Genomic DNA, 24,311 nt, shown 5'->3' on the forward strand with positions numbered 1-24,311 from the left:
ACACCAACTGCACTGCAAGCCAGATTGAACAATTTGGAGTGGTTACAATCTTACCCTTGAACTTAGTCTTGCAATGACCACATGCAGTTGAGTTTCCATGTATCTGAGCTGACCATATACCATTAAGTGCTCTGAATTAATTTCCATGTAGAATAAAATGTTTATTAAAAGATAAGTAATAAGAATGTGCTAATTTGAAGCTTGTGTATATAGTATTAAAATTCGACTGTAACCACACAGCAGTTGTTTAGATCAATAAAAGATTTTTTTTAGAGAGGAGTATTTTATTATTGATATTCTTTACAATAGTCAGTACCTAGTGATAGTAAAAAACAGGCTAACTTTTTGTGGGTATTATTCCTGTTTTTAAATTCTCTACCAAAAATGTACCCTCTTACTGCCTGATCTTGAGGTAAACTTCTCCCTCTTCCCTTCCCATGTTATGCCATTGATTTAAGTTATTATTATTATTTTTTTTGTTTTAAATTTTTTGCTGAGGAAGATTCGCCCTGAGCTAACATCTGTGCCGATCTGCCTCCATTTTGTATGTGGGTCGCCACTACAGCATGGCTGACAAGTGGTGTAGGTCTGTGCCTGTGATCCCAACCTGCACACCCAGCCACTGAAGCAGAGTACGCTGAACTTAACCACTACACCATGGGGCCAGCCCCATTATTATTATTTTTTTAATCAGTAAAATGACAAAGTCAAATAAGACAGTGGCTTTTGTCTCGCTGTACAGTATTAAGTTCCAAGACTCTGAGGACAAATAGTGAATATAAAATGATTATCTTTTTGAATATCTTTCAACAAATATTTATATTGCTCTGGTTGTTATTTAATTCATTCATTCATTTATATATGTTAGGGCCTCCACTAAATTTCAAAAGACAGTCATTCTTTTCTTTGGTATAATGGTCATTCTTCTTACCTTTTCCTGAAAGTGTGTTTACATTATTAGAGTTGTCTAAGAAATAATGAAAACTCTTCTGTCTTCTGTAGTATTGTTTTTATCAAGCAAGTGAAAGCATCTGGAAGGATAGTTATAGACAATAACTGCCATGAGTAATCCCGTTCTCGGCCAATGACTTTTTCAAACACGCTATTCCCAAAAGGGTACAGAAAAAGAAAGAAGGATAAGGACATGGGCATTAACTTCTATCAGCAACAGCAGAAGTTCCCTAGTATCAGCAGGTCAAGACAGGGGGTTTGATCAGCATAACACCCATACATTGGGGGCTGTCACAGTAAGTGTGATTTGCTGCCAAATGCAGCTCATGTTGTTTGGGGTAGGCCTTTAATTCAGAGGCCTTAATACAATTTTAAGAGATGGCTGATAGAATTGTAATTGTTCTTATATTTAAATAATCTCTGGTGACTGTCAGAATAGTGCAGGTTCCACAACTCTTGACAAGCACAAAACCTGTAGCAGCTTTCAAGAGTTGGCACGTTGTTTGACTTGGCAAACAGGGTGTTTAAAGCTATTTTTACAAAAGTTTCCATTATTTTTATAAAAGCTGCTACAGAATTTAAGCTTTTTTCACATTTCAAACGTATGTGTGTTTGTTTATGGACAGATAAAACTGAAGGGAAAATAGGAAAGTATCCCAGGTTTTGTGCTAAATTTCTACCCAGATAGGTGTGCCTTGAGAAGACTGCAACTAGAGCCGTAGATAAATAGCTCTGTTCTAGGTAAATAGACCCCTGATTTCTCCAACTCAAAAGTTTCTTCCAGTGTCTATATTCTTCAGCTTTGAGCCCTTTATTGTAGCCATCTTGTGAGTTCACCTGAATCTCTATTTGAAATGGAGCTTGATATAGTTTTAATTTTTATTTTATAACTTTTTCCTTAGAAAGAGCTCCAAGTCTATTTTAAACACTTTTACCTCTTATTAGGAAATTAATGCAAATCAGAGATGAGAAAAAAGCCATCAGAGCTGATGTTTCATATCCTGGAGATAGTCGACAATGAAGGGCTTAGAGGAATGCTGTAGACTCAAACCTACAGGCTCACTGCTTCATTTCCTGCTTCCAGCCAGATCTCCCTCAATTTCCATCATTTAAGTACCTCCTTCTAGAAATTTTGGGTGAAAGCAGAGTTGGGCTAACCCAAGGGCCTTTAGCCATTTTCCCCAGAAGATAACCTTTACAAGGGAGCTGAAGGACTAGGCTTGGCCATGTCCTTTAAACCTTCCTCTTTGTGATCTTGGTTAAAGTTGATGAGACTGTGAACTTGTGAGTCACTAGGACCCTTTTCAGGAGGCTCCATGCTGTTCGAGTGCCCTTAAGAACAGGAATGTCTCGAAGATGTCTGATGGATTCCTGGACTAGTAACTCCGGGAGCACAATGACAGGCTCATTACCCTTTGGCCTCATGACACAGCCTGGCACCCACGAGTAAGATAATTTTAAAAATTCATAATTTAGTGATGACTACTAAATGTTTAAATTTAGCACACATTTCTAGAAATTTAGTGAGTGGGAAACTGATAATTCACAAATTCTTAAGATGTTCAGAATGAAGTTATCCTTAATATAATAATTTTCTTTGACTTCTAAATATATATATATTTTGTGTGTGTGTGTAAGGAAGACCAGCCCTGAGCTAACATCTGGTGCCAATCCTCCTCTTTTTTTTGCTGAGGAAGACTGGCCCTGGGCTAACATCCGTGCCTATCTTCCTCTACTTTATATGGGACGCCGCCACAGCATGGCTTGACAAGCGGTGCGTCGGTGTGCGCACGGAATCCAAACCAGCGAACCCCGGGCCGCTGCAGCAGAGCGCACGCACTTAACCGCCTGCGCCACTGGGCCAGCCCCAGCTAAATATATTTTTGAGAGGCAAAAAGCCTTATTTTAGTTCATCATTTCTCAGGCACTTGAAATTTTAACATGAGTAATATAGAGGACTCTTGTATGAATATATAGTAAATTTTTTTAAACTCCTGATTTCACAAATAAGCTGTTGAGCATATATCTCAGTTCCTCAGAATAATTATACTTGTTTTCCAAACAGAAGGAAGATACAGCAGCTGAATTAGTTGACCATTTTTATTCATAAAATGATAATTAGTGAAGGTATAAAGTCTGGCACGTCAGGATTCAGGAAAGATGCTTGCTTTTAAGCATCTAGTAAAGCGCTGATTGTCTTTTATATTTGAAGATAACATTCAGATCGTTGGAAGTGTCTGCAAAGACTAATGTGTGTTACAATTCTAGCTAAGAGTCATCTGAAGGCTTATTTATATAATATTTGTAGCTAGAGGTGATATTGGTAGAATGGTTTGATAATAGCTACCATTTATTCAGTGCCTGCTATGTACCAGGCACTGGTGGCAGAGGGTTTATATACAGTATCTCATGTCACCTTCATGACAACCATTCAAGGTATAGATATTACTATTCCCATTTAACATATGGGGAAACTGAGGTCAGAGATAAATTATTTTCTAGAGCATACGAGGCTAGTAAAATTGGGGCCTGTGCCAACTCCTGTTCAGATAAATGAAAACTTGGGACTCTGGATGTAAGGTGAGCACAGGGACTTGTGGGACTGGCCCATGGGCTCTCAAGGTCAGAGCCAAGCATAACCTCAGAGGAGAAGCAGAACAGAGGGTTGAGGGGCAATTTCCCTAAATACTGGTCATAGCGACAGGCCACAGGCCTCCACAGATGGAGCTAGGATTTCAACCAAGCATTGTCTGGGTCAAAGGCTTATTCCCTCTGTGATTTGTGAAGCATCTGCAAGGTGGCTGGTACTGTGGGACACAGTGGTGAGTAGGCTGTGTCCCTGCCCTCACAGAGCCTACAGTCCAAAGGGGGAGACTGACATATAAACAGATCTTAGTCATTGTTGGCATTTGGTCACAGTAGACATGTATGGATTGTCAAGGAGCAAGGATCCATAGGAGGTGGGGGCAATCAGTGAAGGCTTTTTGGAGAATTTAAGCTGAATTTTGAATAACAATAGTTAAATACACACACATGTACACACACACACACGCACATACATATGCACACACAGGCATGTACTCTTCCTGAGCCTTGATATGCCACCTTGTCCAAGTCTGCTAATCAGAAAGAAAGATAAGAAACAGATGAATGTTGTCAGCACTTAATGTTTCGCTTGGTTTGACTTTGTCGCCATGTTGACACTACACTTGATCTACCCTTGTCTTGAACAACATGCTGACTTCTTGATTAGGGGTTTCTGTGTTGTTATCAGTGCATTAGGCAATGTGCCACTCAGGTAGCAGAATTTGATTATAGTTTTCATCTTTGCTTTCTGAATTGCCGTGCGATTTCTCTAGTGGTGGCTGATATGCGACCTTTGCAGTTTTTGATTTGGAGAAGTTTCCTTGAGAACAAGCAGGATGGACTAGCCCCTGCCTAGGACCCCAGCTTCTGGTCGTGGGTTTTTCTTGACTCTTTCTGGTCATGGCCCTTTGTGCTGTGTTTAAGAAGGCTAAGCCTATGATTATAGGGCTGCTTTATCTGAGAACTGTGAGGAGTAGATCAAAAGTGATACCATTAGCTCTGGCATGACTAGTCATTATCTAATGGACTCTTCAGTCTTCGTAACTTTCTCAGCCCAGTTAAACTTGAGCAAGAGCTAGAGAAGTTTAAACCTGCTGACGAACTTTCGTTAAATCGTTTCGCAAGGTCAACATATAGACAATAATGCTGTCCATCGTTGACAACCTGGAACCATATTATCTGTTCAAGAAAGTTCAATTGCCTCTCTCTTTGTGATAAAGTATTTCAGTATGCAAAACTCATGTTCAACATGGGTAGTTTTGTATATTTCTTAATATCTCTGTTTAGAGACATTGCCAGGTATATTGAAGAAAATGAAATTGGACTGGATTTCTTTAACTGGGATGTCAGGAAATTGAGGGTCAGTAAAAGTCTAAAGAACCTATAAAAAGCCAGAGCATGTTTTAAAATAACTGTTTTGGTGTTTGTTTATTCAATGAATATTTATTAAATGCCTACTGTATGTCTGGCATTGCTTTAAGAGCTTGGAATACATCAGTGAACAAAATAGACAAAAATTGCTTCCTTAAATACATTTATATTCTAGCATTATCTTCTTCTCTTTAGAGAAGTCCATAATTATTTCGATACCCAAGTGGAGCTATAAGTTCATGTAAATTACATGTTCAGCTTTTGATTTTATTTCACCAATTTGACCATCTTATATCATTCCTCTAATTTTTTGCTTCTCCTGTATTCGTGCATTTAACAAATACATATTAAGGGCCCACTGAGTGTGAAGCACCAGCATATGTATAAGATAGAGACTCACCTTCAGGAAGCTCACAATCCAGTAAGAGACACTGAGACCTGCATACAAATAGCCACATAGAAATTAATACATGATATGTTTAGTAAAAGTCATACACTCTTTCTACAGAATTAAGGGAGAGCAGGTGCATGGGAGATGGAGAGATGAATGTGTTGATCAAGGGATGCTGCACAGAGAGGGTAACATTGAAGGTGGACCATTTCAGATCGGGAGCCATGAGTGGCAGACAGCTTTGCAAGCAAAAGGTAAAGAAAAAAGGGCAAGATGTATTTAAAGAATAGCAAAATAGCACAACTTGGCTGCTGCATATTAGTACTAGAACGTTGTGTTAAATCCAGATTGTGGAGGGAATTGAATGACAAGTTCCAAGTTTGTACCTATTCAGTAGAAATGAAGGGAGGGGAGGGCATTGATGAATTTTTGCTATAGAAATAGCACTAAATATATCGTGTCTAAAAGAGTTTAGCTAATATGTTGTGTGCAGGACGATTGGTCCAGGCTGAGGCAGCATGCTGTGGTGGTTAGAATAGAAAGGATGCTGCTTGGTGGCAGCTTTCTTGCACGGTGTCTTCAAGCATAATTAAGTATTCTTTGGACCAATTCACAATGGGATGACATAGACAAGAATGTCCTGCGGACTTTCTCAAGAATACCAGCCTCTTCCTATACTTTTGAACATAATTCTGTCAAGGTGACACCTTTATTAAAGAAAAAGCAGTAATTATTAGATATTGGGAAACTCTAGAAAATTTGAGAACATGAAAGTTCTGAGAAGAGAAAAATATCAAATGAGAAAGTGGCTGGTGATTCATCTTGTGTTAATTTATCATAGTTAGGGAATTCACCCCAAATAAATAATTTTTATTTGAATTTTGTGATATGTTTATTTGGGAGGGTAGTTTTAAATGTCATGTTTTCTGTTTGTCAGATCCAGATGAATAACTATGCATCAGTAGACTGTGCAATCAATAAATGATCACTTAGTTGTAGTCAGTATGTAATTGAATAACTGGTTGGATTCCTCATTTAAAAATATATCAACACTAGTTTCTATCAATAAACACTTAGAAGATCAGTAAATTATTCCATGGTGCCAATTTAGACATTCAGTAATCATGTTTGTGTTAATTAGTAACCACTCCCTTCTTATGAATACCTAGTACATGAAAAAGGTATGTTGAGCCTGAAAAGTCATAAGCTATACATAAGGTGATTTCTTAGTTTGGAACTAATTATTTTCAAAATACTAATTGAACTTGCTAAGAACTCATTAAGAAGACAGTTAAATAAATTATGAGGGAATAACAAATAGATTTTTAAAAATTTAAGTTAAAACTTACCTCTTAATTCGCTGGATTGCTGCTGAAATTTTGCCATGTCTACATTGGTTTTATTTAAATAAGTTAGGTTTTTCTAAAAATGCTCAAGGATTTGGGTATTTTTGTAATGCTTTTATTAGTGATATAACATGAGCATGAATCTTAACCAAGGCATGACTTTCATAATTATTCTTTAAGAATCTACTTTATTCCTATAATTAGTTAATTATGGATCATTTAACATGAGATGGAGAACAGTCCCTACACTGGATAGCAGAGAACTTTAAATTTCATTTTCAGCATTACCATTGATTAATTGTGACAGTGAGCAAGTCACTTAAGCTCTACATAACCTCAATTTCTCCATCTGTTAAAAGGAAATAATATCTGTCACAAGATATTTTCAGAGCACTTTGGAATCACTGGCATAAAGATGTTCAATAAATCATGAGTAGTATTGTTATTACTCATCCAAAATGTAATAAAATATTTTTTTAATGTAGTAACCATTCAGCTCAGATTTAAAGATAAAAGTCTCGGAATTTAGAATTCCTTCCTACTCCTGCCTTTTAGTCTTGAATGTTTACATTATTTCCTTCAAGCTTCAATCCTCTGAAGGTAATTATTGCATTCTTCTGCTCTGTTAAGAATCATTTTATTTTATGGCTTCCCTTAGCTTCTATTTTAGGTGCTTTCTTCTTCATTTTACACGCCCTCTCTACACCCTCAGCATTTTTACACCTTGTGTCTCTTTTCTACTTTGTACTTTTTATATTTTCATTTGAAAATATTCCCTATTATTTTCTTTTCCTTTAAATAGACAATTGTTTACCTTGAAATTGGCTTTCTACACATTTGAAAATTAAAGTGAAAATTATTAGCCTGTCACTGGTCATTCCTACAAACATTTCTTAAATAAAGAGGCAGGTCGCATTTTATTAAGCAAACAGCAAAAAAAAAAAAAAAAACAAAACTTGGTTTTAAGGATGAAACTGACAAAATAAAAATTAAGAGTTGAAATTATTTGAGAAAATCAAACAGTAACTGTGAATTTCAATATTTCAGTCCAAGCAGATTAGCTGTACAACATTTCCTGGTTGATCATTCCCTTTCCTCTGTTAAAATCAATTTAATCATTTGTTAAATTCACATATATCATGGATCTGTCTCCAAGCTCTCTGTTCTGTTCCATTCATCAGTTTGTCTGTTTTTGTGCCAATTCAATATGATTTTTATTGTGGCTTTATTGTGTGTCTTAATATCTGTCAGGGCAAGTCCTTTTTTTTAAGGTGTACTTAGCTATATGTGGCTATATTCCTCCATAGAAATTTTAAAGTAAGTTCGAATCCCTCAAAAAATCCAACTAGAATTAACTGGGAAAACTGATATTGTATTAAGTTGTATCTGACATTGTCTTATATATTGCCTGGTGAAGCGAAGAAGTGCAATAAGATGATATTTTGAAGCCTTCCATTTAAAAAATTCTATGATTCTAGAATAAGCAAAAGACAGTTCTTTCATTCCTTCAGTGGGATTACAATCTAATTGAGAACATCTTCCACCAGAAGAGACAAGAGTATTTGTGAAGCAGCCTGCTAACATTTTGGTGGCAGGTGTGCTGAGATGACGGAAGGAAGAGGAAGTCAGGATGCGGTGGGATCATTGAGGAAGACTTCTTGGTGGAATACTTGCTTATGTCAGATTTGGCAGGTGGGGAGAACATGGAACACGGTAAGGGATGGGCAGTTTTGAAGAGAGTGAAATAGAAACACCCATTGACCACAGGGAGGTGTCCGTACAGCAGCTGCTGAAAGTTAGTTGAGAGAGGGGAATGGGGGATCTTTTTTCTCCCTCTAGAACAGTGGTTCTCAGCCAGGGCTTACTTTGCTCCCTCCCCTGCCCCAGGACAATTGTCAATGTTTGGAGACATTTTTGGTTGTCACAACTGGGGGAGGAGGGGTTGCTACTGACATGTAGTTGGTAAAGGCCAGGAATGCTGCTAAACATCTTATAATGTACAGGGCAACCCCGACAACAAAGAATTATCCAGCCTAAATTGTCAGTAGTGCTGAGGTTGAGAATCCTCCCACAGCACTAACTTTTAATCCTGGCTGCACATTACAGTCACCTGGGAAACTTGAAAAACTAACAATACCTAAGCCCCCCACCCATAGAGATTCTGACTTCAGTGGTCCAGGATGGGACCTTGGGCACCAGTTGTTTAAAAAGCTCCCCAGGTGATTCTAATGTGCAACCAAAGTTGAGAACCACTGATGTGGATCCATGCAGTTGAGAGAGGGCGACAACTGGATTTAAGGAATTTTTTTTTGCTGCACAATTCATTCATGCCGCTCTTTTTAAAATGCATATGTCTGAGCTTTAAATGGCACAAAATGCAAGAAAATGCTTTGGAGTATGGCGTGTGTATGTATGTGAGTGTATGTATAAAATCACTTGACTTTCCTTTGGGATTCAGGAAGGTTGTATGTAGTTAAGATAGTTAAGATATATTCTCCCCTGCCTTCACCATAAAGATCCCATGCTCTGTTAAAACTTCCACCTTGCAAATAAATCCCATAGATGCATATTTGAAGTCTATTTACGAATCTACTAAAGCAAACACGATATTTTTGTCATTTATGATTTTCTTTCTATATTGAGGTATTTAAAAGTATAGTGTGAGCACAAACTGAATTGTCAATACTTTTGTCAAATTATCCAGTATGATTTGGACAATATCTTCATGCTCAAAACACTGATGCAGCTTAGTTTCTCATGTCCTGAAGTTATGTTATTGACTTTGAAATGGGCTTCCTTTTCCAAATGCCAAATCTATGGAGCAGCTGGTGGTGGTTAGTGACCGTCTGCACCAGCAGTCTCATCTTTTTAGCATTGAAAATTAATTTTCTCATCTTGGCACATAAAGAACTCGAGTGTGCCTCTTACCTCATTACCTGAAATGTTACAGCGACACCAGCAGTGGGGGTGTGTGATGGAGCAGCTATTTGGGCATCAGAAGCAGCAGCACTGAGACATTACGCATGAAGACATTGTACCAGGAGAAGGCCTGCACCCTTTACTGTGGAAACAAGAAGCTTATATTCACATGGATTCCAAGTATCTGATAACAATGACTATAACATCAAGGGCTCTGGCTGGGTTTTTCCTCCCCACTGAGATGGCACATCTCTATATGCAAAAGATGAGTGTGTTCTGCCAAATACTCATGATAAATGAGTATTGAATTGCTCCATGTAGACAATTTGGAGCTGAACTCCTAGAGCTCAGTAATCTGGTCACCCCAAACGATATGTCCTTTATGGACTTACGTGTAGTTAACAGAGCCTGCAACAAAAATGTTTCCGTTTTACCGTAGGATAACAAACTGTGTTTCTGGTAGAGTGGAGAGAGTTCTGGACTGGGAGTGGAGAAACCTGGGATTTGATTCTGGATCCACCAGACATGTTGCTTAATGTTCTTTATTTTATGATCACTAGGCATTAATCATGCCTCACCTGGAATCCAGCAGAAAAATGTCCCCAACTGGTCTTCTGAACTCCAGTTTCGTTCTTCTTAAATCCACCTTCCGCTCTGCTGCCAGCATGAACCTTCTAAAATATAACACTAATCCAGTCACTCTGCAGGCCACCAAAGGTGGCTGTGCAGACTGAGTTTCTTGTACAGATATTGTTTGATGCTTTCTGTCCCCTGGGTTTTCATTCTTTTTGTCCTTTCTGCCTGAAACCTATCTCTCCATTCCTTTTTTCGTAGCTAATCCTCCACATACTGTGAGATACACTTCAGGAATCACCTCCTCCAGTGAGCCAGCTGATTAGGTGCTCTTCCTTAGGCTTCCCTTCACTTCCATTATAATTATCACATTGAACAAAAATTATCTTTTTAGTGCTGGCCCTCCTGTAAAGATGGTGATATGTTCTTTGCAGATGGATACCTGATCCTAATTGTCTTCCCTTGGTACCTAGCATGATGCCTGGCAAAGAAGGCATTCAGTAGGGAACAGTATGGAGAAGAAGGAAGGGTGAGGAGAGAAAAAGAAGGGACGGGATACGATGGAGTAAGGAGAGATGAATAGAATAGGATAGGAAGAGTGGGAAGGGAGGAAGGTGGAGGCATGATGGATGATGTAGTTGGTGTATGGTGATTTCTAACTTCTAAGTTATTTTAAATGTTTATGACTCTATGCCATTACAATATTTCACGTAAACCCTACTCTTTCTGTGTTGTTTTCTATATTGTGCCACACTCACCCTTACAGTCTCCTTTGGGTTTGAGTGGATTGTCTAGCAACGGATGTCTAGTAGAAGGGCAAAACCCAGGCCAAGAATTAGACTTTCAGACCCCCCTAAATTTTACTTTTTCTCACTAAACTTGCTGATATTATTTTGAGATTTTGTAGTTCATATTAGTCTGTGATATCTCCTAAGCAGCTTACTTAGATATTACACCATGTAATGTATAAATTAAACTTAAGAAGATATGAGTATCTAGAAAATTTGGTAAATTTTTCTTAGATCCTGTTGCTAATTAATACTTTATGATTGTTCATTACTTACAGAACAGGTGCTTTATTATAACTGCACTTTAAGTAGCTTACGCTGATGCATAAAATTCTGACAGGGCAGAATTTTATATCTTATTTTGATAAAAAATAAAGACATTCCTGTATTGAAATAGCTAATTTATATTATGTGACCATTTGTTTCCCATCTTAGAGAAAAACTAAGGGTCAGAGATAGGGAAATCTATAATTTACGTAGTAACTTTCCATTCAGAGGCCCACATATGTGGGAACAAAATTAAGAATTGAGGAAATTATTCAGATAATTTAAGAAAAAAATGGGATTTTCATCCAACTGTGTATATCTAACTTTCAGTATCTAAAAAGGTACATTTTAACTTCATTTACTATTAAAAATCTGACTTAAGAAGTAGTGATCATTCAAGATAGAAGTTATTTCCACCAATGATAAGCCATCGTAAATTCAAGTTGTCTAAATTCCTGGACTCTCTGTGCTACAAGAAACATTGATGGAGCTCTAAACTCAGGGTCCCTGACTTCAAGAAAAACCTCAACTAAAAATTCTAAGTTAGTGTCAATCAATTGTATTTTTTTAAGAACATTCTTGATAGATTCACACAACTTCATAGTTAGATATTATCTTTTCCAGGTCCTTGAAATATGTAGTAAACATTCAGTAGTATAGGTTAGTGTTTCTAAATTCCAGTTTTTAATACCTAATTTTGTATATGGAATACTTACAACTCAATGCAAACAAATTATGAAATGTTGCAACCAGAAATGCTTTAATGTACTTATTCCCATTATACATTAAGATTGATTGTTAGAGGCTATTGAACTCGTTAACTCAATTAAAGTGTTTTTTACAACTTTAATTCTTCACTTTTACATATTTGGACTATTATAACATCAATATGTCTCACTGTCTTTCTGGCAGGAGTAAAGCCAACTTTAACCCTGATTAAATTAGTGGTACATTATTGATTCCTGGTCAAATTCATTAATATGCTAGGAACCACATCTCAGTTCAATGTCTCACTAAATAGGATCATGAGATAGTTTGAAGCTAATTGTTACTTCCTGTACATTTTTATTAGATATAATTTTGGTGTCACATCTTCATATGCTGATTTTGTAATTTAATATTATAGCATAGCAGAACTAGAAAATTTTTATGAATGAATTTTCCGGAATCAAAATTCCTAATTCTGTCATCTATACATTTTTAATAATTAATATATAGAAGTTTAGTCCTCTGGTTCAGTCCACCTTCTGTTTTGTTAGACAACCTTGATCTTTCCTAAAGCATTATTCTATTATATGTAAGCACATCATTTAAATAAAAATATAAAATTAGAAGAGAGTTAAAATCTTAGATAGGCATATGAAAAAGAGATAGAAAAATACAGACAAAACTATGAGAAAAAAAAGAAAATCTGAGAGAAATACAAAGTATGGCAAAATACAAAAAAGCTTTATTCTCCCCCAAAATATTTATGTATAGTGGAAAAAGAAAACAACTTTCATTAGTTTATGTAGCAACTCTTAGTCTTTAAAATTGAATTAATATTTTAAATAAGAATGCTAGACTGTCCACTCTATCTGTAGTGTCTTCTTTCCTCTTAAATTGAAATCTATTTCTGCTTATATATGTTTTTGTATCATTTCAGTGAGTCTCCAATTTACAAATAAGTTGTTTGAGAATTTTTTTTGCAAGTTAGTTGTTAAAAGTTAAGATGCCTTTTTTTTAAAAGGCAGCAAAACATTATTATTATAATAATGTTACAATAAATTAAAGGTTCTCAAACCAACCCCAAAACTCTACTTGGCCAATATTTAGTAAAACTATCATACTAATATTCTAAGGTAACAAATCAATATTTCTGATATTCTGAATTTCAAAGTGAGCAGGCGGTCTCCCTCTTATTGAACCACAGCCATCAGGGAGGTGAAGAAAACCTTGCTTTCATTGCTGTTTCTTTCTTGAATGAACAGAAACCTGGACTTTCGCTGTGTTCAGCCCTTCATTTAGCCCAGCGTTTGCCTCCTCTGGTTACATATCCCAGGTTTTATCTGTCTTCCTTGTTGAATGCTTTACATAAATAATTTGGCTGATTCTCAGCAGGGCTCCTCTTGGGTCTAGGATGGTCCTAAACACCAGAATGAAGGCCAAAAAATATATTTCCTCACTGTTGGTGTTTCTGACTGGCTCCCAGCAAACAGCACTCCTCTTCCCCACTTGGGTCGTGAACAATGTGAGAAATAAAACAGCATCACAGGAGGCCAACAGTCTCACCTTTGCTCTGAGAGAGACCAGGTGGAGGATGTGGGTTTCTGAACCCCACAATTAGACACTTACCCACCTAGTCAGGCAGATCACAGGAGGAAGAAGGATAGAATTGGGCACAGCCTGCTTAGTTATTCCCAAATTTACCAGTAGGTTAAGCAACTCCACCTCCTTCTGAACAGAGTGCGTAAAAAGACAGAGAGAGGCCAAGAGTACACTTAAGAAAAGAATTCCTGTTTAATGGAAAGTAGGAGTAGGGAAAAGGCTGGTTTTTCAACTTCTTAGCAGAGAATAGCAAAGGCCCTTTGACAAGGGCCCCCTCTATTCTTCTCTCTTTCCCTTTTTCATGACAAGAATCGGCCCACCTGGTATGCTAGTGATCTACAAGGCCTTTCTCCTGTCTGTATGAGCCATCACCGGTCTTCACCCTGTTGGATGTGTAAATAAGAGCTCAATTTCCCCTCTCCTCCTTTGCATGAGCCTCCATGTGCGTGGAGATTTAGTAGAAGCCAAGAATCCCTTCCAGTGGGTCTCCATACTTCCGATAGCTTGCCTTTGAAGGGAAGGCAAAACTTTCTCTCTACTCTCTTAGGGTCTCTGGCTGGGCCTGAGAATTAAATTGACATAAGACAGATTAAAAGGAGAAAAGCATTCAGATTTTTACGTGAACATGGCAGGCCCCATAGGAAAATGAAGGCCCCAAAAAGTGGCTAGTTCTAAGTGCTCATGTACTAGGTTGAACAAAGAGTGGCAATTATGGAAAAGTAACTAAAATACATGGAGAGATTAAATGTCTGTTTGTACAGACATCTCTCAGCCTTGACTCTTCATCTCTGGTGGTGAGAATGTTTCTTTTCTCCTGGTATAGGGAGGGCATCTTTCACACAGGAGCTTACCTCCTGCTTCCTGGAGAAAGGAGAGGTCAGAGTGACCTTCTTGCCCCTGCTGTTTTTCAAGTGTCTTTGGCTCAAAATAACCCTTATGCCAAAGTGGTATATGTTGGGGTGGCGTGTTCTGCCACCCTTCACTGTCTACTCCATTACGCCAATCTTGCAAACACAGATGTGATCGTGTATTCCCTTGCATCAGAGATTCCCCATTGCATCCAGGATCAAATTCTGAGTTCTTCCCAGTACATGCGTTATCAGCCAATCTGACCTCAGAGTACCTTTCTCTCTTCATCTCCTATCTTCCTGTCTCTGTAGACTTTGAACTCTTTTCCCAAACCAGAAAACAAACCGCTTTCCCCACTCTTTCTTTTTTTTTATTTTTTTTTATTTTTAATTAAAATTTTTTTATTGAGATAGAATTCTCAATTACTATGTCATTACATTATATAATGTCATTATATTAGTTTCAGGTGTACAATGTAATGATTTGATATTTGTATACACTGCAAAACGATCACCACAATAAGTCTCGTTAACATACATCACCACACAGTTGTAATTTTTTTTCTTGTGACAAGAATTTTTGAGATCTACTCTTAGCAACTTTCAAATATACCATACAGTATTATTAACTACAGTCACCATGCTGTAAATTACATCCCCATGACTTATTTATTTTGTAACTTTGAGTTTGTACCTTTTGACCCCCTTCACCCAGATTGCCCACCCCCACCCCTGCCTCTGGCAACCACCAATCTGTTCTCTGTATCTATGAGTTCTTTTTTTTTTTCAGATTCCATACATACATGAGATTGTACAGTATCTGTCTTTCTCTGTCTGACTTATTTCCCCTAGATTAATGCCCTCCAAGTCCATCCATGTTATCATAAATAGCAAGATTTCCTTCTTTTTATGGCTGAATAATATTCCATTATATCTATATCTATCTCTATATCTCACATTTTCTTTACCCTTTTATCCATCAATGAACATTTCTGTTGTTTCCGTGTCTTGGCTATTGTATATAATGCTGCAGTGAACATATGGGTACATATATCTTTTCAAGTTAGTGTTTTCATTTCTTTTGAAGAAATACCCTGAAGTGGAATTGCTGGATCATATGATAGTTCTATTTTTAATTTTTTGAGGAAACTCCGCGTTGTTTTCCATAGTGGCTGCACCAATTTACATTCTCACCAACAGTGCACAAGATTTGCCTTTTCTCCACATCCTCACCAATATTTGTTATCTCTTGTCTTTTTTTTTTTTTCTTTTATGGCATGGCTTTATTTTTTATTTTCTTGTTTTTTAATTTTTTGTTTATTGCAGTATTTGTGGTTTTGATTAGTATTTCCCTGATGATTAGTGATGTCGAGCACCTTTACCTGTTGAGCATCTGTATCTCTTCTTTGGAAAAATGTCTATTCAGACCGTCTGCCCATTTTTAAATTGGATTATTTGTTTGGTTGTTTGGTTGGGGTTTCTTTGCAGGGAAAGATTTGCCCCGAGCTAACATCTGTTGCCAGTCTTCCTCTTTTACCTTTTATTCCTCCCCAAAGCCCCAGGGCATTGTTGTATATCCTAGTTGTAAGTCCTTCTAGTTCTTCTATGTGAGCTGCCACCACAGCATGGTAACTGACAGATGGGTGGTGTGGTTCCTTGACCAGGAAGTGAACCTGGGCCACCAAAGTGGTGAGAGCACTCAACTTTAGCCACTAGGCCATCAGGGGTTCCTTGGATTGTTTGTTTCTTTTGCCATTGAGTTGTATGAATTCTTTATATATTTTGGAATTAACCTCTTATCAGATACATGATTTGCATATATTTCTCCCATTTGCTAGGTTGCCTTTTCATTTAGTTGATGGTTTCCTCTGCTGTGAGAAGCTTTTTAGTTTGATGTAGTCCCACTGTTTATTTTTGCTCTGGATGCCTTTGCTTTTGGTGTCAAATCCAAAATATCATTGCCAAGACCAATGTCAGAGAGCTCATCCCCTGTGTTTTCTTCTAGGAGTAATGGTTTCTGGTCTTTTTCTTTTTGTGAGGAAGATCAGCCCTGAGCTAACATCCATGCCAATCCTCCTCTTTTTGCTGAGGAAGACCGGCCCTGAGCTAACATCTATTGCTAGTCCTCCTTTTTCTCCCCAAAGCCCCAGTAGATAGGTGTATGTCATAGTTGCACATCTTTCTAGTTGTCTTATGTGGGACGCAGCCTCAGCATGGCCGGACGAGCAGTGCGTCGGTGCGTGCCGGGATCTGAACCTGGGCCACAAGTAGCGGAGCTCATGCAGTTAACTGCTAAGCCACGGGGCCGGCCCCCTCGGGTCTTATGTTCAAATCTTTAATCCATTTTGAATTGATTTTTATGTATGATGTAAGATAATGGTCCAGTTTCATCCTTTTGCATGTGGCAATCTAGTTTTCCCAACGCTGTTTATTGAAGAGAATATCCCTTTCCCATTGTATATTCTTGGCTCCTTTGTCAAAAATTAATTGAACATTTTTGCCTGAGTTTACTTCCGGGCTCTCTATTCTTTTCCCTCCATCTATGTGTCTGTTTTTATACCAATACTGTACTGTTTTTTTTTTTTTTTTTTTTAATTTTTTCTTTATTGCAGTAACATTGGTTTATAACATTGTAAAAATTTCAGGTGTACATCATTGTACTTCTATATCTGCATAGATTACATCATGTTCACCACCAAAATACTAATTACAACCCATCACCACACACATGTACCCAATTATCCCTTTCACCCTCCTCCCTCCCCCCTTCCCCTCTGGTAACCACCAATCCAATCTCTGTCCCTATGTGTTTGTTTATTGTTGTTATTATCTACTACTTAATGAAGGAAATCATACGGTATTTGACCTTCTCCCTCTGACTTATTTCACTTTGCATCATGCCCTCAATGTCCATCCATGTTGTCACAAATGGCTGGATTTCATCGTTTCTTATGGCTGAGTAGTATTCCATTGTGTATATATACCACAGCTTTTTTATCCATTCGTCCCTTGATGGGCACTTAGGTTGCTTCCAAGTCTTGGCTATCGTGAATAAGGCTGCAATGAACACAGGGGTGCATGTACCTTTGCAAATTGGTGTTTTCAAGTTCTTTGGATAAATACCCAACAGTGGAATAGCTGGATCATATGGTAGTTCTATCCTTGATTTTTGAGGAATCTCCATACTGTTTTCCATAGTGGCTGCACCAGTTTGCACTCCCACCAGCAGTGTATGAGAGTTCCCTTCTCTCCACAACCTCTCCAACACATGTTGTTTCCTGTCTTGTTAATTATAGCCATTCTGATGGGCGTGAGGTGATATCTCATTGTAGTTTTGATTTGCATTTCCCTGATAGTTAGTGATTTTGAACATCTTTTCATGTGTCTGTTGGCCATCTGTATATCTTCTTTGGAGAAATGTCTGTTCAGGTCTTTTGCCCATTTTTTAATTGGGTTGGTAGTTTTTTTGTTGTTGAGATGCATGAGTTCTTTATATATTTTGGAGATTAAGCCCTTATCAGATGTATGGTTTGCAAATATCTTCTCCCAATTGTTAGGTTGTCTTTTCGTTTTGTTGATGGTTTCCTTTGCTGTGCAGAAGCTTTTTAGTTGGATGTAGTCCCATTTGTTTATTTTTTCTATTGTTTCTCTTGCCCGGTCAGATGTGGTGTTTGAGAAGATGTTGCTAAGACTGATGTCGAAGAGCGTACTGCCTATGTTTTCTTCTAGAAGTTTCACAGTTTCAGGTCTTACATTCAAGTCTTTAATCCATTTGGAGTTAATTTTTGTGTATGGTGTAAGGTAAGAGTCTACTTTCATTTTTTTGCATATGGCTATCCAGTTTTCCCAACACCATTTGTTGAAGAGACTTTCTTTTCCCCATTGTATGTTCTTGGCTCCTTTGTCAAAGATTAGCTGTCCATAGATGTGTGGGTTTATTTCTGGGCTTTCGATTCTATTCCATTGATCTGTGTGTCTGTTTTTGTGCCAGTACCATGCTGTTTTGGTTACTATAGCTTTGTAGTATATTTTGAAATCAGGGAGTGTGATACCTCCAGCTTTGTTCTTTTTCTCAGGATTCCTTTAGCTATTCGGGGTCTTTTGTTGTTCCATATAAATTTTAGGATTCTTTGTTCTATTTCTGTGAAAAATGTTGTTGGAACTTTGATAGGGATTGCATTGAATCTATAGATGGCTTTAGGAAGTATGGACATCTTAACTATGTTAATTCTTCCAATCCAAGAGCACGGAATATCTTTCCATTTCTTTGTGTCTTCTTCAATTTCTTTCAGCAATGTTTTATAGTTTTCGGTGTACAGATCTTTCACCTCTTTGGTTAAGTTTATTCCTAGGTATTTTATTCTTTTTGTTGCAATTGTAAATGGGATGGTATTCTTAATTTCTCTTTCTGCTACTTCGTTGTTAGTGTACAGAAATGCAACTGATTTTTGTATGTTGATTTTGTATCCTGCCACTTTCCCATATTCGTTTATTACTTCTAAAAGTTTTCTGGTGGATTCTTTAGGGTTTTCTATATATAAAATCATGTCATCTGCAAATAGTGACAGTTTCACTTCTTCCTTTCCAATTTGGATCCCTTTTATTTCTTTCTCTTGCCTGATTGCTCTGGCTAGGACTTCCAATACTATGTTAAATAGGAGTGGTGACAGTGGGCATCCTTGTCTGGTTCCTGTTCTTAGAGGGATAGCTTTCAGTTTTTCACCATTGAGGATGATATTAGCTGTGGGTTTCTCATATATGGTCTTTATTATGTTGAGGTACTTTCCTTCTATCCCCATTTTATTCAGAGTTTTTATCATAAATGGATGCTGGATCTTGTCAAATGCTTTCTCTGCATCTATTGAGATGATCATGTGATTTTTGTTCTTCATTTTATTAATGTGGTGTATTACGTTGATTGATTTGCGAATGTTAAACCATCCCTGCATACCTGGAATAAATCCCACTTGATCATGGTGTATAATCTTTTTAACGTATTGTTGTATGCGATTTGCTAGTATTTTGTTGAGGATTTTCGCATCGATGTTCATCAGTGATATTGGCCTGTAATTTTCTTTTTTTGTGTTGTCCTTGTCTGGTTTTGGTATCAGGGTAATGTCAGCTTCGTAGAATGAGTTAGGGAGCTTCCCCCCCTCCTCAATTTTTTGGAAGAGTTTGAGAAGGTTAGGTATTAAGTCTTCTTTGAATGTTTGGTAGAATTCACCAGGGAAGCCGTCTGGTCCTGGACTTTTATTTTTGGGGAGGTTTTTGATTACTCTTTCAATCTCCTTACTGGTGATTGGTCTATTCAAATTTTCTACTTCTTCTTGATCCAGTTTTGGAAGGTTGTATGATTCTAAGAATTTATCCATTTCTTCCAGATTGTCGAATTGGTTGGCATATAGTTTTTCATAGTATTCTCTTATAATCTTTTGTATTTCTGAGGTGTCTGTTGTAACCTCTCCTCTTTCATTTCTGATTTTACTTATTTGTGCCTTCTCTCTTTTTTTCTTGGTGAGTCTAGCTAAAGGTTTGTCTATTTTGTTGATCTTTTCAAAGAACCAGCTCTTGGTTTTATTAATTTTTTCTATTGTTTTTTTGGTCTCTATTTCATTTATTTCTGCTCTGATTTTTATTATTTCCCTTCTTCTACTGATTTTGGGCTTTGTTTGTTCTTCTTTTTCCAGTTCCTTTAGGTGCATTGTTAGATTGTTTATTTGAGATTTTTCTTGTTTGTTGAGATAGGCCTGTATTGCTATAAACTTCCCTCTTAGAACCGCTTTTGCTGTATCCCATAAATTCTGGCATGTCGTATTTTCATTTTCATTTGTCTCCAGGTATTTTTGATTTCTTCTTTGATTTCTTCATTAACCCAGTCGTTGTTCAGTAGCATTTTGTTTAATCTCCATGTATTTGTGGCTTTTCTGATTTTCTTCCTATAGTTGATTTCTAGTTTCATACCTTTGTGGTCAGAAAAGATGCTTGGTATTATTTCAATCTTCTTAAATTTATGGAGACTTGTTTTGTGGCCTAATATGTGATCAATCCTGGAGAACGTTCCATGTGCATTTGAAAAGAACGTGTATTCTTCAGTTTTTGGATGGAATGCTCTGTATATATCTACTAGGTCCATCTGTTCTAGTGTGTCGTTTAAGGCCAATGTTTCCTTATTGATCTTCTGTTTGGATGATCTATCCGTTGGTGTAAGTGGAGTGTTAAAGTCCCCTACTATTATTGTGTTACTGTCTATTTCTGTTTTTATGTCTGTTAATAATTGCTTTATATATTTAGGTGCACCTACATTGGAGTGCGTAGATATTTACAAGTGTTATATCCTCTTGTTGGATTGTTCCCTTGATCATTATGTAATGCCCTTCTTTGTCTCGTTTTACAGTTTTTGTTTTAAAGTCTATTTTGTCTGATATGAGTACTGCTACCCCAGCTTTCTTTTCATTGCCATTTGCGTGGAGTATCTTTTTCCATCCCTTCACTTTCAGTTTGTGAGTGTCTTTAGGTCGGAAGTGTGTCTCTTGTATGCAGCATATATATGGGTCTTGTTTTTATCCAGTCAGCCACCCTATGCCTTTTAATTGGAGCATTTAGTCCATTGACGTTTAAAGTAGCTATTGATAAGTATGTACTTACTGCCATTTTTAACTTTTTTTTTCCTCAGTGTTTTAGTAGTCCTTCTCTGTTCCTTACTTCTTCTATACAGAATTGATGGTCACTTTAGTTTGACCTCTGTCTGAAAGCTGTACTCTTTAACTACCCTCCTCCCTCCTTTTATGTTTTTGATATCATATCCAACCTCTTTTTTGTGCATTTGTATCCATTACGTTCTAATCGTGGAAATAGATAATTTTTCCTATTTGTGGTCTTCTCTTTTCCCCTTAAATCAGTCCCTTTAACATTTCTTGTAACACTGGTTTCTTGGTGAGAAACTCCTTTAATTTTTGCTTATCTGGGAAAATTTTGATCTCTCCTTCCATTTTGAACGATAACCTTGCTGGGTAGAGTATTCTTGGCTGTAAGTTTTTTCCTTTTAGCACTTTAAATATATCATGCCATTCTCTTCTAGCCTGTAAGGTTTCTGCTGAGAAGTCAGCTGATAGCCTTATGGGGATTCCTTTGTATGTAACTTGACATTCTCTTGCGGCTTTTAGGATTCTCTCTTTATCTTTAATTCTGGACATTTTGATTATGATGTGTCTTGGTGTGGGCCTCTTTGGGTTTATCTTGTTTGGGGCTCTCTGTGCCTCCTGTACCTGGATGTCTGTTTCCTTCCTTAGGTTAGGGAAGTTTTCATCTATTATTTCTTGAAATAGATTCTCTGCCCCCTTGTCTCGCTCTTCTCCTTCCGGGACACCTATAACACGGATGTTAGTGCGCTTGATGTTGTCCCAGAGGTCCCTTAGACTGTCCTCACTCTTTTTAATTCTTTTCTCTTTTACCTGTTCACCTTGGGTAATTTCTTCTTGTCTTTCTTCCAGCTCACAGATCCGTTCTTCTGTATCCTCTACTCTGCTTTTGAGTCCCTCTAATGAGTTTTTCATTTCCAGTATTGTATTCTTCATTTCTGATTGGTTCTTTTTTATATCTTCCATTTCTTTGTTGACATTCTCACTGAGTCCATCTATTCTTCTCCCCAGATCAGTGAGCATCCTTAACACTCTTAGTTTGAACTCTCTGTCAGGTAGGTTGCTCATTTCTGTTTCACTAAGTTCCTTTTCTGGGGTTTTGTCCTGTTCCCTTACTTGGAATGTATTCTTTTGCCTCTTCATTTTGCCTCTTTCCCTGTGCTTGTGTCTACGTATTAGGTAGGTCAGCCACGTCTCCTGCTCTTGGATAGGTCAGCTTATGTAAGTGATTGCTTAGGAGGCTTCCAGTGTGCTTCCCTCAGTTCTCAATGTTCCAGGGTGACCCCTATGTGGGCTACGTGTATCCTTCTGCTGTGGCCTGTTTGCTCTCCCTGTAGGCGCCCAGGGAGGCTGAGTTATGCTCCTGGCCAGCTGTTGTAATGCTCAGCTGCTTGTAGTTGTTGTGGGCCCTTCAGTCTCTTTATCAGCTGTGGGGAGCCCCAGCACAGTTGGCTGCAAGCTCTAATACCACATTTGTGTTGCAGTATTTCTTTTAAGTGAGTAGGCCCCCACCGTGGCAGGTTGTTAGGCTCAGGGCCTTACAATTGCTGTAAGCCTCTAGCCTATTAGGTCTCTTGTCAGCTCTCTGAGGATTGCAGCTGGGTGGGGCTGGCCTCAGGCACAGGAGCACCCAATTGTTTCAGGTTTTGGAAGGTGGAGCAAACCTCCTATGTGGGTCTTTGAGAAGTACAAGTCTTCTGTGGCTGAGAAGCCCTGCCGCCCACAGGTCCACACACACAGTCAACACAGTCCTGCCCGTGTGAGTGCCCGACCTCCCCAAGTGGACCCAGTCTCTCCACGGCGGGAGCCCCACACACTCTGCCACCGCCCCACACTCTCCACCCGCTCCTTGTGCACACCCTGCCCCGCTCAAGTCAGCTCAGTTGCCAGGCTGCAGAGAATCCAGTCACCAATCTATGCAGGCCCACACGTTGCCTGAGGGCTTGTTGTTGGGTGGGGCTAGTCTCTAGGGTGGGCTGCCTGCCCTGGCTGAGCTGGATTAAATCTGTGCTCTAGCGGGTGGGGCAGACCCTGGGCTAGCAGGCCTCAGGGAGAACTCCAATGGCGTCTGTGTCAGCACGCTCACACCAGGCCACAGCAATGGCCGCCGCCACTGTCCCAGTCCCTGGAGAGGTCTCACCCCTCACCGAGATGCACTCAGGGCCTATTAGGTGAGTCTCTTGTCACCGAAGCACTGTGCACCTTTCTTTCTGGTGATTTTAGGATGCTTTCTGGAACGGGTGAGTTTGTGCGCGGGCCCTTTAAGAGCCAGTTTTAGTTTCTTTGTGAACCGGGTTTTCTGGGGGTGCTACCCAATGCTTTAGTAGCAGGCAAAGTCAGATATTATGCCGCTGGTCTCAATTGTGCTGGGTCCACAAAATGCCCACAGCGGGGGCGCTCCCCGGCTCAGGGCCCCACGCCTCCAGGGAGGGTGCGTACCTGTGAGCTGCTCCCAGCGGCCGTGAAGCTGGCGGCTTGTGAAGGTGGCGTTTTTCCTCTCCAGAAGGGAGTCTCTGCCTCTTCTACCCCAGTTAGGATTGTCCGTTGTTGCAGGAGTTCCTCTTATCCAGTTTTCAGTTCTGTCTCAGGGGTAATTTTTCCACGAGTAGTTGTAAATTGGCTGTGTCCACGGGAGGAGGTGAGTTCAGAGTCTGCCTACACCGCCATCTTGACTCCGCCCCCTCCCCACTCTTTCTTTGCACACGCTTTCCCCTCTGCTTTTTTCCCTGCTGTTTATCTGCTCAGATTCTGTTCATTGCACAGGAGACAAGCACCCGCCCCCAGGCTTTCGGTGTTCCTCCAGGGCTTTCCTAATTATTGGGCATCTCTCTTTGATAGAAATTTGTCACATTTTATTGTGATTATTTTTTACTTGTTCCTCTCGCTTCTCCAGGGAAGGGACCATGTCTTATTCATCATTGTGTTTCCAGGTCTAGCACGGTAGCTGGCACATAATGCTAAACAAATTTATTTTAATAAGATTCATCTATTTCTTATCATCCAACAGTAATGATCACATTGACATTTTCTAAAAACACTACACAGACATTTCCCAAAACCGGTCATTGTCAAGCTGAGAACAGTCTCCCTAATTAATAATGTCTGAGGTTTTCTTTAACCTTCTAATCTGATAAGTGGCAGAACAAAAATTTTAATCTGGGCTTGTCAAACCCCACACTCTTTCTGCTGCACCTCTGGCTTCCTGTGACAAATGGCCTTGCATAGCAAATGTGGTCTTCTCCGTATTCTATGTAGAAAGATCACCCCTACTCCACCAATTCCCTTTTCTCAGGAAAGAAATCGGTATCAGTTAAAAGAAGAAAACC

The 24,311-nt window shown here is 38.6% G+C and overlaps 1 protein-coding gene across 2 annotated transcripts in view; it reads left to right on the top strand.

The window, feature by feature from the left end:
* Positions 1-24,311, top strand: part of KIAA0825 (KIAA0825 ortholog) — a 355,127-nt gene that overhangs the window by 232,815 nt on the left and 98,001 nt on the right. The window lies entirely within an intron of this gene.

The sequence above is a fragment of the Ceratotherium simum genome, chromosome 4, assembly GCF_057802395.1.
Source record: "Ceratotherium simum simum isolate JZ-2026a chromosome 4, ASM5780239v1, whole genome shotgun sequence".
Classification (NCBI taxonomy): Eukaryota; Metazoa; Chordata; class Mammalia; order Perissodactyla; family Rhinocerotidae; genus Ceratotherium; species Ceratotherium simum.